Here is a 13458-nt window from a genome sequence, read left to right as displayed (position 1 = left end):
AATTAAAATCAAAAAGACACAGCCACCCCAAAGTTTGGGACGGCTCTGTTTACAAGAACCTCGTTTACGGTACAAGTTCAATATCGCAGAAAGTGAAAAATGGATAAAGAATTTGTGGTACTTACGTACAATGCAATATCACTCAGCAAAGAAATCTATGTCATCAGGCCCGTAGCATCATAATGAGTGGATTCAGGTATGATGATTCTAACTGAAATAAGTCACACAGAAAAAGAAACATCATAAGATATCACTAATACACGGAATGTAAACTTGGCTACACAGGAACTGGATTACAAAACAGAAGAGGGTCTCAAATTTAGAAAACCAACTTATGCTTGCTTAACGGGAAAGGTGAGTTGGGGTGCTGCATAAAACCAGATATTGAAATGAGCACAGATAAAGTTCCTTAAGCCAAATATGTAATAGACAAGAGCTACTCCTTGCTCAAGGAAATGGACTCAACACCCCATATTAAACGCCTAAGAATGTACTTGACTAGTAAGTATCTTTAAACCTATGGATTGCTATGTCTCCGAAAGAGAATCAAGCATGTGTACAGGGGCATAAACGCAGCAGTGATAGGATTGGAGAGGTTCGGTGAGCAAACGAAGACCCTTTGAAATCATATTCCATGGTACCCATTCCACGGGTCTCAACTCTCCAGGTTTAAGGGATTCTTCCTTCAGCTAAAACATGCATGTGGAACCCAGAGTATGATCAACCGTGTGATCGGGAGACATGTTCCAATATGTCTCAGTTCTCCTCCCCTGGTACTCGGGTGCAACATTCCAGACACTTTACTAACACTCTCCCGACTTGGAGAGTCAGTGCCTTTAACCTCCTGTTTGGCTCAGTTTGCAATTTCTGCGGAAGATGAACAGGAATAGGGAGAACCAATGAGAGACTAGCTGGAGGTGTCTGGACGGGCAAATTTAACTCTCATTTCCCACAAGGAAGAGGAATTAACCAAAGGCTCAGTGTGCCGTGCCGGAAGCAGATTAGGGCCTGAAGCAATCCTGCGGTGTTGCGGCCAGCTCACAAGAAAGCGAGTTGAAGAAAGGAGCTCAGGGCACTGTAACTCACAAACCTGCAGAGTTATAAATGACAGAAATCGTCCAAAAATATACTGAAGTAAGGCTGCCAAGAGGACTTGAAAGTCGGGCAGAATTGCAGGAAACCGATATCGGGAGGTAGACTGGAATTGCATTTAAAGCATAGGAAATGAGGCAGAACGTCCACAATGATGTACTTGGCCAAAAAGGGCGTATGCGTTTTTTCCTGAATATATTCAGGAAAAAATGCAAACGCCCTTTTTGGCCAACCAAGCAAGCTTGAAAAGGAAATCTGCAGTACAATGAAGTCTCATTTTCCCCTGGTCAAATGGGCCATCTGAAAAAAGTGTAAAATCCAGAAAGGCAGGACAGGCCATGGAGAACTGGGAGCCTTGTTATGCTGATGGGTGGGATGTAAATTGCCAACAGCCACTCAGGAGAAGTGTATGGTGTTTCCTGATACATCTAAAAAACAAAGCAACAAAGCCTAAGGCACTTCCACTTATGCTCCTATAGCTTAGGGAAATTAAAATAAAAAAGACACAGCCACCCCAAAGTTTGGGACGGCTCTGTTTATAAGAACCTCGTTTACGGGAGAAGTTCAATATCGCAGAAAGCGAAAAATGGATAAAGAAGTTGTGGTACTTACGTATAATGCAATATCACTCAGCAATGAAATCTATGTCCTCAGGCCTGTAGCAGCATAATGAGTGGGTTCAGGTATGATGATTTTAACTGAAATAAGTCACACAGAAAAAGAAACATCATAATATATCACTAATACACGAAATGTAAACTTGGCTACACAGGAACTGAATTACAAAACAGAACAGGGTCTCAAATTTAGAAAACCAACTTATGCTTGCTTAAGGGGAAAGGTGAGTAGGGGTGCTGCATAAAACCAGAGATTGAAATGAGTACAGATAAAGTTCTTTAAGCCAAATATGTAATAGACAAGAGCTACTCCTTCCTCAACGAAATGGACTCAACACCCCATATTAAACGCCTAAGAATGTACCTGACTAGTAAGTATCTTAAAAGCTATGGATTGCTATGTCTCTGAAAGAGAATCAAGCGTGTGTACAGGGGCATAAACGCAGCAGTGATAGGATTGGAGAGGTTCGGTGAGCAAATGAAGACCCTTTGAAGTCATATTGCATGGTACCCATTCCACGGGTCTCAACTCTCCAGGTTTAAGGGATTCTTCCTTCAGCTAAATCATGCATGTGGAACCCAGAGTATGATCAACCGTGTGATCGGGAGACGTGTTCCAATATGTCTCAGTTCTCGTCCCCTGGTACTCGGGTGCAAGATTCCAGACGCTTTACTAACACTCTCCCGACTTGGAGAGTCAGTGCCTTTAACCTCCTGTTTGGCCCAGTTTGCAATTTCTGCGGAAGATGAACAGGAATAGGGAGAACCAATGAGAGACTAGCTGGAGGTGTCTGGACGGGCAAATTTAACTCTCATTTCCCACCAGGAAGAGGAATTAACCAAAGGCTCAGCGTGCCGTGCCGGAACCAGATTAGGGCCTGAAGCAATCCTGCGGTGTTGCGGCCAGCTCACAAGAAACCGAGTTGAAGAAAGGAGCTCAGGGGCACTATAATTCACAAACCTGCAGAGTTATAAATGATAGCTATCGTCCAAAAATGTACTGAAGTAAGGCTGCCAAGAGGACTTGAAAGCGGGGCAGAATTGCAGGAAACCGATTTCAGGAGGTAGACTGGAATTGCATTTAAAGCATAGGAAAAGAGGCATAACGTTTACAATGATGCACTTGGCCAAAAAGGGCGTATGCGTTTTTTCCTGAATATATTTAGGAAAAAACGCATACGTACTTTTTGGCCAAACAAGCAAGCTTGCAAATGAAATCTGCACTACAATGAAGTCACACTTCCCCCCGGTCAAAAGGGCCATCTGAAAAAAGTGTAAAATCCAGAAAGGTGGGACAGGTCACAGAGAACTGTGAACCTTGTTATGCTGATGGGCGGGATGTAAATTGCTAACAGCCACTCAGGAGAAGTGTATGGTGTTTCCTCAAACATCTAAAAAACAAAGCAACAGAGCCTAGGGCACTTCCACTAATGGTCCTATAGCTTAGGGAAATTAAAATCAAAAAGACACAGCCACCCCAAAGTTTGGGACGGCTCTGTTTACAGGAACCTCATTTACGGTACAAGTTCAATATCACAGAAAGTGAAAAATGGATAAAGAAGTTGTGGTACTTACGTACAATGCAATATCACTCAGCAAAGAAATCTATGTCATCAGGCCCGTAGCAGCATAATGAGTGGATTCAGGTATGATGATTTTAACTGAAATAAGTCACACAGAAAAAGAAACGTCATAAGATATCACTAATACAAATGTAAACTTGGCTACACAGGAACTGAATTACAAAACAGAACAGGGTCTCAAATTTAGAAAACCAACTTATGCTTGCTTAAGGGCAAAGGTAAGTTGGGGTGTTGCATAAAACCAGAGATTGAAATGAGCACAGATAAAGTTCCTTAAGCCAAATATGTAATAGACAAGAGCTACTCCTTGCTCAACGAGATGGACTCAACGCCCCATATTAAACCCCTAAGTATGTACCTGACTAGTAAGTATCTTAAAACCTATGGATTGCTATGTCTCTGAAAGAGAATCAAGCGTGTGTACAGGGGCATAAACGCAGCAGTGATAGGATTGGAGAGGTTCGGTGAGCAAATGAAGACCCTTTGAAGTCATATTGCATGGTACCCATTCCACGGGTCTCAACTCTCCACGTTAAGGGATTCTTCCTTCAGCTAAAACATGCATGTGGAACCCAGAGTATGATCAACCGTGTGATCAGGAGACGTGTTCAAATATGTCTCAGTTCTGGTCCCCTGGTACTCGGGTGCAACATTGCAGACGCTTTACTAACACTCTCCCGACTTGGAGAGTCAGTGCCTTTAACCTCCTGTTTGGCCCAGTTTGCAATTTCTGCGGAAGATGAACAGGAATAGGGAGAACCAATGAGAGACTAGCTGGAGCTGTCTGGACGGGCAAATTTAACTCTCATTTCCCACCAGGAAGAGGAATTAACCAAAGGCTCAGTGTGCCGTGCCGGAACCAGATTAGGGCCTGAAGCAATCCTGCGGTGTTGCGGCCAGATCACAAGAAAGCGAGTTGAAGAAAGGAGCTCAGGGCACTGTAATTCACAAACCTGCAGAGTTATAAATGACAGCTATCGTCCAAAAATATACTGAAGTAAGGCTGCCAAGAGGACTTGAAAGTGGGGCAGAATTGCAGGAAACCGATATCGGGAGGTAGACTGGAATTGCATTTAAAGCATAGGAAATGAGGCAGAACGTCCAGAATGATGCACTTGGCCAAAAAGCGCGTATGCGTTTTATCCTGAATATATTCAGGAAAAAACGCATACGCGCTTTTTGGCCAACCAAGCAAGCTTGCAAAGGAAATCTGCACTACAATGAAGTCTCACTTCCCCCCGGTCAAAAGGGTCATCTGAAAAAAGTGTAAAATCCTGGAGGCAGGACAGGCCATGGAGAACTGGGAGCCTTCTTATGCTGATGGGTGGGATGTAAATTGCAAACAGCCACTTGGGAGAAGTGTATGGTGTTTCCTGAAACATCTAAAAAACAAAGCAACAGAGCCTAGGGCACTTCCACTTATGGTCCTATAGCTTAGGGAAATTAAAATAAAAAAGACACAGCCACCCCAAAGTTTGGTACAGCTCTGTTTACAGGATCCTCGTTTATGGTACAAGTTCAATATCGCAGAAAGTGAAAAATGGATAAAGAAGTTGTGGTACTTACGTACAATGCAATATCACTCAGCAATGAAATCTATGTCATCAGGCCCGTAGCAGCATAGAGTGGATTCAGGTATGATGATTCTAACTGAAATAAGTCACACAGAAAAAGAAACATCATAAGATATCACTAATACACGGAATGTAAACTTGGCTACACAGGAACTGGATTACAAAACAGAACAGTCTCTCAAATGTAGAAAACCAACTTATGCTTGCTTAAGGGGAAAGGTGAGTTGGGGTGCTGCATAAAACCAGAGATTGAAATGAGCACAGATAAAGTTCCTTAAGCCAAATATTTAATTGACAAGAGCTAGTCCTTGCTCAACGAAATGGACTCAAAACCCCATATTAAACGCCTAATAATGTACATCACTAGTAAGTATCTTAAAACCTAAGGATTGCTATGTCGCTGAAAGAAAATCAAGCGTGAGTACAGGGGCATAAACGCAGCAGTGATAGGATTGGAGAGGTTCGGTGAGCAAATGAAGACCCTTAGAAGTCATATTGCATGGTACCCATTCCACGGGTCTCAACTCTCCACGTTAAGGGATTCTTCCTTCAGCTAAAACATGCATGTGGAACCCAGAGTATGATCAACTGTGTGATCAGGAGACGTGTTCAAATATGTCTCAGTTCTGGTCCCCTGGTACTCGGGTGCAACATTGCAGACGCTTTACTAACACTCTCCCGACTTGGAGAGTCAGTGCCTTTAACCTCCTGTTTGGCCCAGTTTGCAATTTCTGCGGAAGATGAACAGGAATAGGGAGAACCAATGAGAGACTAGCTGGAGCTGTCTGGACGGGCAAATTTAACTCTCATTTCCCACCAGGAAGAGGAATTAACCAAAGGCTCAGCGTGCCGTGCCGGAACCAGATTAGGGCCTGAAGCAATCCTGCGGTGTTGCGGCCAGATCACAACAAAGCGAGTTGAAGAAAGGAGCTCAGGGCACTGTAATTCACAAACCTGCAGAGTTATAAATGACAGCTATCGTCCAAAAATATACAGAAGTAAGGCTGCCAAGAGGACTTGAAAGTGAGGCAGAATTGCAGGAAACCGATATCGGGAGGTAGACTGGAATTGCATTTAAAGCATAGGAAATGAGGCAGAACGTCCACAATGATGCACTTGGCCAAAAAGGGCGTATGCGTTTTATCCTGAATATATTCAGGAAAAAATGCAAACGCCCTTTTTGGCCAACCAAGCAAGCTTGCAAAGGAAATCTGCCCTACAATGAAGTCTCACGTCCCCCCGGTCAAAAGGACCATCTGAAAAAAGTGTAAAATCCAGAAAGGCACGACAGGCCATGGAGAACTGGGAGCCTTGTTATGCTGATGGGCGGGATAAAAATTGCCAACAGCCACTCTGGAGAAGTGTATGGTGTTTCCTCAAACATCTAAAAAACAAAGCAACAGAGCCTAGGGCACTTCCACTTATGGTCCTATAGCTTAGGGAAATTAAAATCAAAAAGACACACCCACCCCAATGTTTGGGACGACGCTGTTTACAAGAACCTCGTTTACGGTACAAGTTCAATATCACAGAAAGTGAAAAATGGATAAAGAATTTGTGGTACTTACGTACAATGCAATATCACTCAGCAAAGAAATCTATGTCATCAGGCCCGTAGCAGCATAATGAGTGGATTCAGGTATGATGATTCTAACTGAAATAAGTCACACAGAAAAAGAAACATCATAAGATATCACTAATACACGGAATGTAAACTTGGCTACACAGGAACAGGATTACAAAACAGAAGAGGGTCTCAAATTTAGAAAACCAACTTATGCTTGCTTAACGGGAAAGGTGAGTTGGGGTGCTGCATAAAACCAGAGATTGAAATGAGCACAGATAAAGTTCCTTAAGCCAAATATGGAATAGACAAGAGCTACTCCTTGCTCAACGAAATGGACTCAACACCCCATATTAAACGCCTAAGAATGTACCTGACTAGTAAGTATTTTTAAACCTATGGATTGCTATGTCTCCGAAAGAGAATCAAGCATGTGTACAGGGGCATAAATGCAGCAGTGATAGGATTGGAGAGGTTCGGTGAGCAAACGAAGACCCTTTGAAATCATATTGCATGGTACCCATTCCACGGGTCTCAACTCTCCAGGTTTAAGGGATTCTTCCTTCAGCTAAAACATGCATGTGGAACCCAGAGTATGATCAACCATGTGATCGGGAGACATGTTCCAATATGTCTCAGTTCTCGTCCCCTGGTACTCGGGTGCAACATTCCAGACACTTTACTAACACTCTCCCGACTTGGAGAGTCAGTGCCTTTAACCTCCTGTTTGGCTCAGTTTGCAATTTCTGCGGAAGATGAACAGGAATAGGGAGAACCAATGAGAGACTAGCTGGAGGTGTCTGGACGGGCAAATTTAACTCTCATTTCCCACCAGGAAGAGGAATTAACCAAAGGCTCAGTGTGCCGTGCCGGAAGCAGATTAGGGCCTGAAGCAATCCTGCGGTGTTGCGGCCAGCTCACAAGAAAGCGAGTTGAAGAAAGGAGCTCAGGGCACTGTAACTCACAAACCTGCAGAGTTATAAATGACAGAAATCGTCCAAAAATATACTGAAGTAAGGCTGCCAAGAGGACTTGAAAGTCGGGCAGAATTGCAGGAAACCGATATCGGGAGGTAGACTGGAATTGCATTTAAAGCATAGGAAATGAGGCAGAACGTCCACAATGATGTACTTGGCCAAAAAGGGCGTATGCGTTTTTTCCTGAATATATTCAGGAAAAAATGCAAACGCCCTTTTTGGCCAACCAAGCAAGCTTGAAAAGGAAATCTGCAGTACAATGAAGTCTCATTTTCCCCTGGTCAAATGGGCCATCTGAAAAAAGTGTAAAATCCAGAAAGGCAGGACAGGCCATGGAGAACTGGGAGCCTTGTTATGCTGATGGGTGGGATGTAAATTGCCAACAGCCACTCAGGAGAAGTGTATGGTGTTTCCTGATACATCTAAAAAACAAAGCAACAAAGCCTAAGGCACTTCCACTTATGCTCCTATAGCTTAGGGAAATTAAAATAAAAAAGACACAGCCACCCCAAAGTTTGGGACGGCTCTGTTTATAAGAACCTCGTTTACGGGAGAAGTTCAATATCGCAGAAAGCGAAAAATGGATAAAGAAGTTGTGGTACTTACGTATAATGCAATATCACTCAGCAATGAAATCTATGTCCTCAGGCCTGTAGCAGCATAATGAGTGGGTTCAGGTATGATGATTTTAACTGAAATAAGTCACACAGAAAAAGAAACATCATAATATATCACTAATACACGAAATGTAAACTTGGCTACACAGGAACTGAATTACAAAACAGAACAGGGTCTCAAATTTAGAAAACCAACTTATGCTTGCTTAAGGGGAAAGGTGAGTAGGGGTGCTGCATAAAACCAGAGATTGAAATGAGTACAGATAAAGTTCTTTAAGCCAAATATGTAATAGACAAGAGCTACTCCTTCCTCAACGAAATGGACTCAACACCCCATATTAAACGCCTAAGAATGTACCTGACTAGTAAGTATCTTAAAAGCTATGGATTGCTATGTCTCTGAAAGAGAATCAAGCGTGTGTACAGGGGCATAAACGCAGCAGTGATAGGATTGGAGAGGTTCGGTGAGCAAATGAAGACCCTTTGAAGTCATATTGCATGGTACCCATTCCACGGGTCTCAACTCTCCAGGTTTAAGGGATTCTTCCTTCAGCTAAATCATGCATGTGGAACCCAGAGTATGATCAACCGTGTGATCGGGAGACGTGTTCCAATATGTCTCAGTTCTCGTCCCCTGGTACTCGGGTGCAAGATTCCAGACGCTTTACTAACACTCTCCCGACTTGGAGAGTCAGTGCCTTTAACCTCCTGTTTGGCCCAGTTTGCAATTTCTGCGGAAGATGAACAGGAATAGGGAGAACCAATGAGAGACTAGCTGGAGGTGTCTGGACGGGCAAATTTAACTCTCATTTCCCACCAGGAAGAGGAATTAACCAAAGGCTCAGCGTGCCGTGCCGGAACCAGATTAGGGCCTGAAGCAATCCTGCGGTGTTGCGGCCAGCTCACAAGAAACCGAGTTGAAGAAAGGAGCTCAGGTGCACTATAATTCACAAACCTGCAGAGTTATAAATGATAGCTATCGTCCAAAAATGTACTGAAGTAAGGCTGCCAAGAGGACTTGAAAGCGGGGCAGAATTGCAGGAAACCGATTTCAGGAGGTAGACTGGAATTGCATTTAAAGCATAGGAAAAGAGGCATAACGTTTACAATGATGCACTTGGCCAAAAAGGGCGTATGCGTTTTTTCCTGAATATATTTAGGAAAAAACGCATACGTACTTTTTGGCCAAACAAGCAAGCTTGCAAATGAAATCTGCACTACAATGAAGTCACACTTCCCCCCGGTCAAAAGGGCCATCTGAAAAAAGTGTAAAATCCAGAAAGGTGGGACAGGTCACAGAGAACTGTGAACCTTGTTATGCTGATGGGCGGGATGTAAATTGCTAACAGCCACTCAGGAGAAGTGTATGGTGTTTCCTCAAACATCTAAAAAACAAAGCAACAGAGCCTAGGGCACTTCCACTTATGGTCCTATAGCTTAGGGAAATTAAAATCAAAAAGACACAGCCACCCCAAAGTTTGGGACGGCTCTGTTTACAGGAACCTCATTTACGGTACAAGTTCAATATCACAGAAAGTGAAAAATGGATAAAGAAGTTGTGGTACTTACGTACAATGCAATATCACTCAGCAAAGAAATCTATGTCATCAGGCCCGTAGCAGCATAATGAGTGGATTCAGGTATGATGATTTTAACTGAAATAAGTCACACAGAAAAAGAAACGTCATAAGATATCACTAATACAAATGTAAACTTGGCTACACAGGAACTGAATTACAAAACAGAACAGGGTCTCAAATTTAGAAAACCAACTTATGCTTGCTTAAGGGCAAAGGTAAGTTGGGGTGTTGCATAAAACCAGAGATTGAAATGAGCACAGATAAAGTTCCTTAAGCCAAATATGTAATAGACAAGAGCTACTCCTTGCTCAACGAGATGGACTCAACGCCCCATATTAAACCCCTAAGTATGTACCTGACTAGTAAGTATCTTAAAACCTATGGATTGCTATGTCTCTGAAAGAGAATCAAGCGTGTGTACAGGGGCATAAACGCAGCAGTGATAGGATTGGAGAGGTTCGGTGAGCAAATGAAGACCCTTTGAAGTCATATTGCATGGTACCCATTCCACGGGTCTCAACTCTCCACGTTAAGGGATTCTTCCTTCAGCTAAAACATGCATGTGGAACCCAGAGTATGATCAACCGTGTGATCAGGAGACGTGTTCAAATATGTCTCAGTTCTGGTCCCCTGGTACTCGGGTGCAACATTGCAGACGCTTTACTAACACTCTCCCGACTTGGAGAGTCAGTGCCTTTAACCTCCTGTTTGGCCCAGTTTGCAATTTCTGCGGAAGATGAACAGGAATAGGGAGAACCAATGAGAGACTAGCTGGAGCTGTCTGGACGGGCAAATTTAACTCTCATTTCCCACCAGGAAGAGGAATTAACCAAAGGCTCAGCGTGCCGTGCCGGAACCAGATTAGGGCCTGAAGCAATCCTGCGGTGTTGCGGCCAGATCACAAGAAAGCGAGTTGAAGAAAGGAGCTCAGGGGCACTGTAATTCACAAACCTGCAGAGTTATAAATGACAGCTATCGTCCAAAAATATACTGAAGTAAGGCTGCCAAGAGGACTTGAAAGTGGGGCAGAATTGCAGGAAACCGATATCGGGAGGTAGACGGGAATTGCATTTAAAGCATAGGAAATGAGGCAGAACGTCCAGAATGATGCACTTGGCCAAAAAGCGCGTATGCGTTTTATCCTGAATATATTCAGGAAAAAACGCATACGCGCTTTTTGGCCAACCAAGCAAGCTTGCAAAGGAAATCTGCACTACAATGAAGTCTCACTTCCCCCCGGTCAAAAGGGTCATCTGAAAAAAGTGTAAAATCCTGGAGGCAGGACAGGCCATGGAGAACTGGGAGCCTTCTTATGCTGATGGGTGGGATGTAAATTGCAAACAGCCACTTGGGAGAAGTGTATGGTGTTTCCTGAAACATCTAAAAAACAAAGCAACAGAGCCTAGGGCACTTCCACTTATGGTCCTATAGCTTAGGGAAATTAAAATAAAAAAGACACAGCCACCCCAAAGTTTGGTACAGCTCTGTTTACAGGATCCTCGTTTATGGTACAAGTTCAATATCGCAGAAAGTGAAAAATGGATAAAGAAGTTGTGGTACTTACGTACAATGCAATATCACTCAGCAATGAAATCTATGTCATCAGGCCCGTAGCAGCATAGAGTGGATTCAGGTATGATGATTCTAACTGAAATAAGTCACACAGAAAAAGAAACATCATAAGATATCACTAATACACGGAATGTAAACTTGGCTACACAGGAACTGGATTACAAAACAGAACAGGCTCTCAAATGTAGAAAACCAACTTATGCTTGCTTAAGGGGAAAGGTGAGTTGGGGTGCTGCATAAAACCAGAGATTGAAATGAGCACAGATAAAGTTCCTTAAGCCAAATATTTAATTGACAAGAGCTAGTCCTTGCTCAACGAAATGGACTCAAAACCCCATATTAAACGCCTAATAATGTACATCACTAGTAAGTATCTTAAAACCTAAGGATTGCTATGTCGCTGAAAGAAAATCAAGCGTGAGTACAGGGGCATAAACGCAGCAGTGATAGGATTGGAGAGGTTCGGTGAGCAAATGAAGACCCTTAGAAGTCATATTGCATGGTACCCATTCCACGGGTCTCAACTCTCCACGTTAAGGGATTCTTCCTTCAGCTAAAACATGCATGTGGAACCCAGAGTATGATCAACCGTGTGATCAGGAGACGTGTTCAAATATGTCTCAGTTCTGGTCCCCTGGTACTCGGGTGCAACATTGCAGATGCTTTACTAACACTCTCCCGACTTGGAGAGTCAGTGCCTTTAACCTCCTGTTTGGCCCAGTTTGCAATTTCTGCGGAAGATGAACAGGAATAGGGAGAACCAATGAGAGACTAGCTGGAGCTGTCTGGACGGGCAAATTTAACTCTCATTTCCCACCAGGAAGAGGAATTAACCAAAGGCTCAGCGTGCCGTGCCGGAACCAGATTAGGGCCTGAAGCAATCCTGCGGTGTTGCGGCCAGATCACAACAAAGCGAGTTGAAGAAAGGAGCTCAGGGCACTGTAATTCACAAACCTGCAGAGTTATAAATGACAGCTATCGTCCAAAAATATACAGAAGTAAGGCTGCCAAGAGGACTTGAAAGTGAGGCAGAATTGCAGGAAACCGATATCGGGAGGTAGACTGGAATTGCATTTAAAGCATAGGAAATGAGGCAGAACGTCCACAATGATGCACTTGGCCAAAAAGGGCGTATGCGTTTTATCCTGAATATATTCAGGAAAAAATGCAAACGCCCTTTTTGGCCAACCAAGCAAGCTTGCAAAGGAAATCTGCCCTACAATGAAGTCTCACGTCCCCCCGGTCAAAAGGACCATCTGAAAAAAGTGTAAAATCCAGAAAGGCACGACAGGCCATGGAGAACTGGGAGCCTTGTTATGCTGATGGGCGGGATAAAAATTGCCAACAGCCACTCCGGAGAAGTGTATGGTGTTTCCTCAAACATCTAAAAAACAAAGCAACAGAGCCTAGGGCACTTCCACTTATGGTCCTATAGCTTAGGGAAATTAAAATCAAAAAGACACACCCACCCCAATGTTTGGGACGACTCTGTTTACAAGAACCTCGTTTACGGTACAAGTTCAATATCACAGAAAGTGAAAAATGGATAAAGAATTTGTGGTACTTACGTACAATGCAATATCACTCAGCAAAGAAATCTATGTCATCAGGCCCGTAGCAGCATAATGAGTGGATTCAGGTATGATGATTCTAACTGAAATAAGTCACACAGAAAAAGAAACATCATAAGATATCACTAATACACGGAATGTAAACTTGGCTACACAGGAACAGGATTACAAAACAGAAGAGGGTCTCAAATTTAGAAAACCAACTTATGCTTGCTTAACGGGAAAGGTGAGTTGGGGTGCTGCATAAAACCAGAGATTGAAATGAGCACAGATAAAGTTCCTTAAGCCAAATATGGAATAGACAAGAGCTACTCCTTGCTCAACGAAATGGACTCAACACCCCATATTAAACGCCTAAGAATATACCTGACTAGTAAGTATCTTTAAACCTATGGATTGCTATGTCTCCGAAAGAGAATCAAGCATGTGTACAGGGGCATAAACGCAGCAGTGATAGGATTGGAGAGGTTCGGTGAGCAAACGAAGACCCTTTGAAATCATATTGCATGGTACCCATTCCACGGGTCTCAACTCTCCAGGTTTAAGGGATTCTTCCTTCAGCTAAAACATGCATGTGGAACCCAGAGTATGATCAACCGTGTGATCGGGAGACATGTTCCAATATGTCTCAGTTCTCGTCCCCTGGTACTCGGGTGCAACATTCCAGACACTTTACTAACACTCTCCCGACTTGGAGAGTCAGTGCCTTTA

The 13458-nt window shown here is 43.3% G+C and overlaps 1 long non-coding RNA gene across 1 annotated transcript; it reads right to left on the bottom strand.

Moving 5' to 3' along the window:
* Positions 1-6660: 6660 nt before the first annotated feature.
* LOC125965156 (uncharacterized) lies at positions 6661-13219 on the bottom strand. The gene is made up of 3 exons (XR_007478736.1): positions 13137-13219; positions 11536-11558; positions 6661-6803 (listed from the first exon to the last, which is right to left on the bottom strand). It is a non-coding gene; the product is annotated as an uncharacterized LOC125965156 (long non-coding RNA).
* Positions 13220-13458: the final 239 nt, after the last annotated feature.

The sequence above is a fragment of the Orcinus orca genome, chromosome 1, assembly GCF_937001465.1.
Source record: "Orcinus orca chromosome 1, mOrcOrc1.1, whole genome shotgun sequence".
Taxonomy (NCBI): domain Eukaryota; kingdom Metazoa; phylum Chordata; class Mammalia; order Artiodactyla; family Delphinidae; genus Orcinus; species Orcinus orca.
Note: the sequence above shows the minus strand (reverse complement) of the source record. Positions and strands in the feature narration are given on the sequence as shown.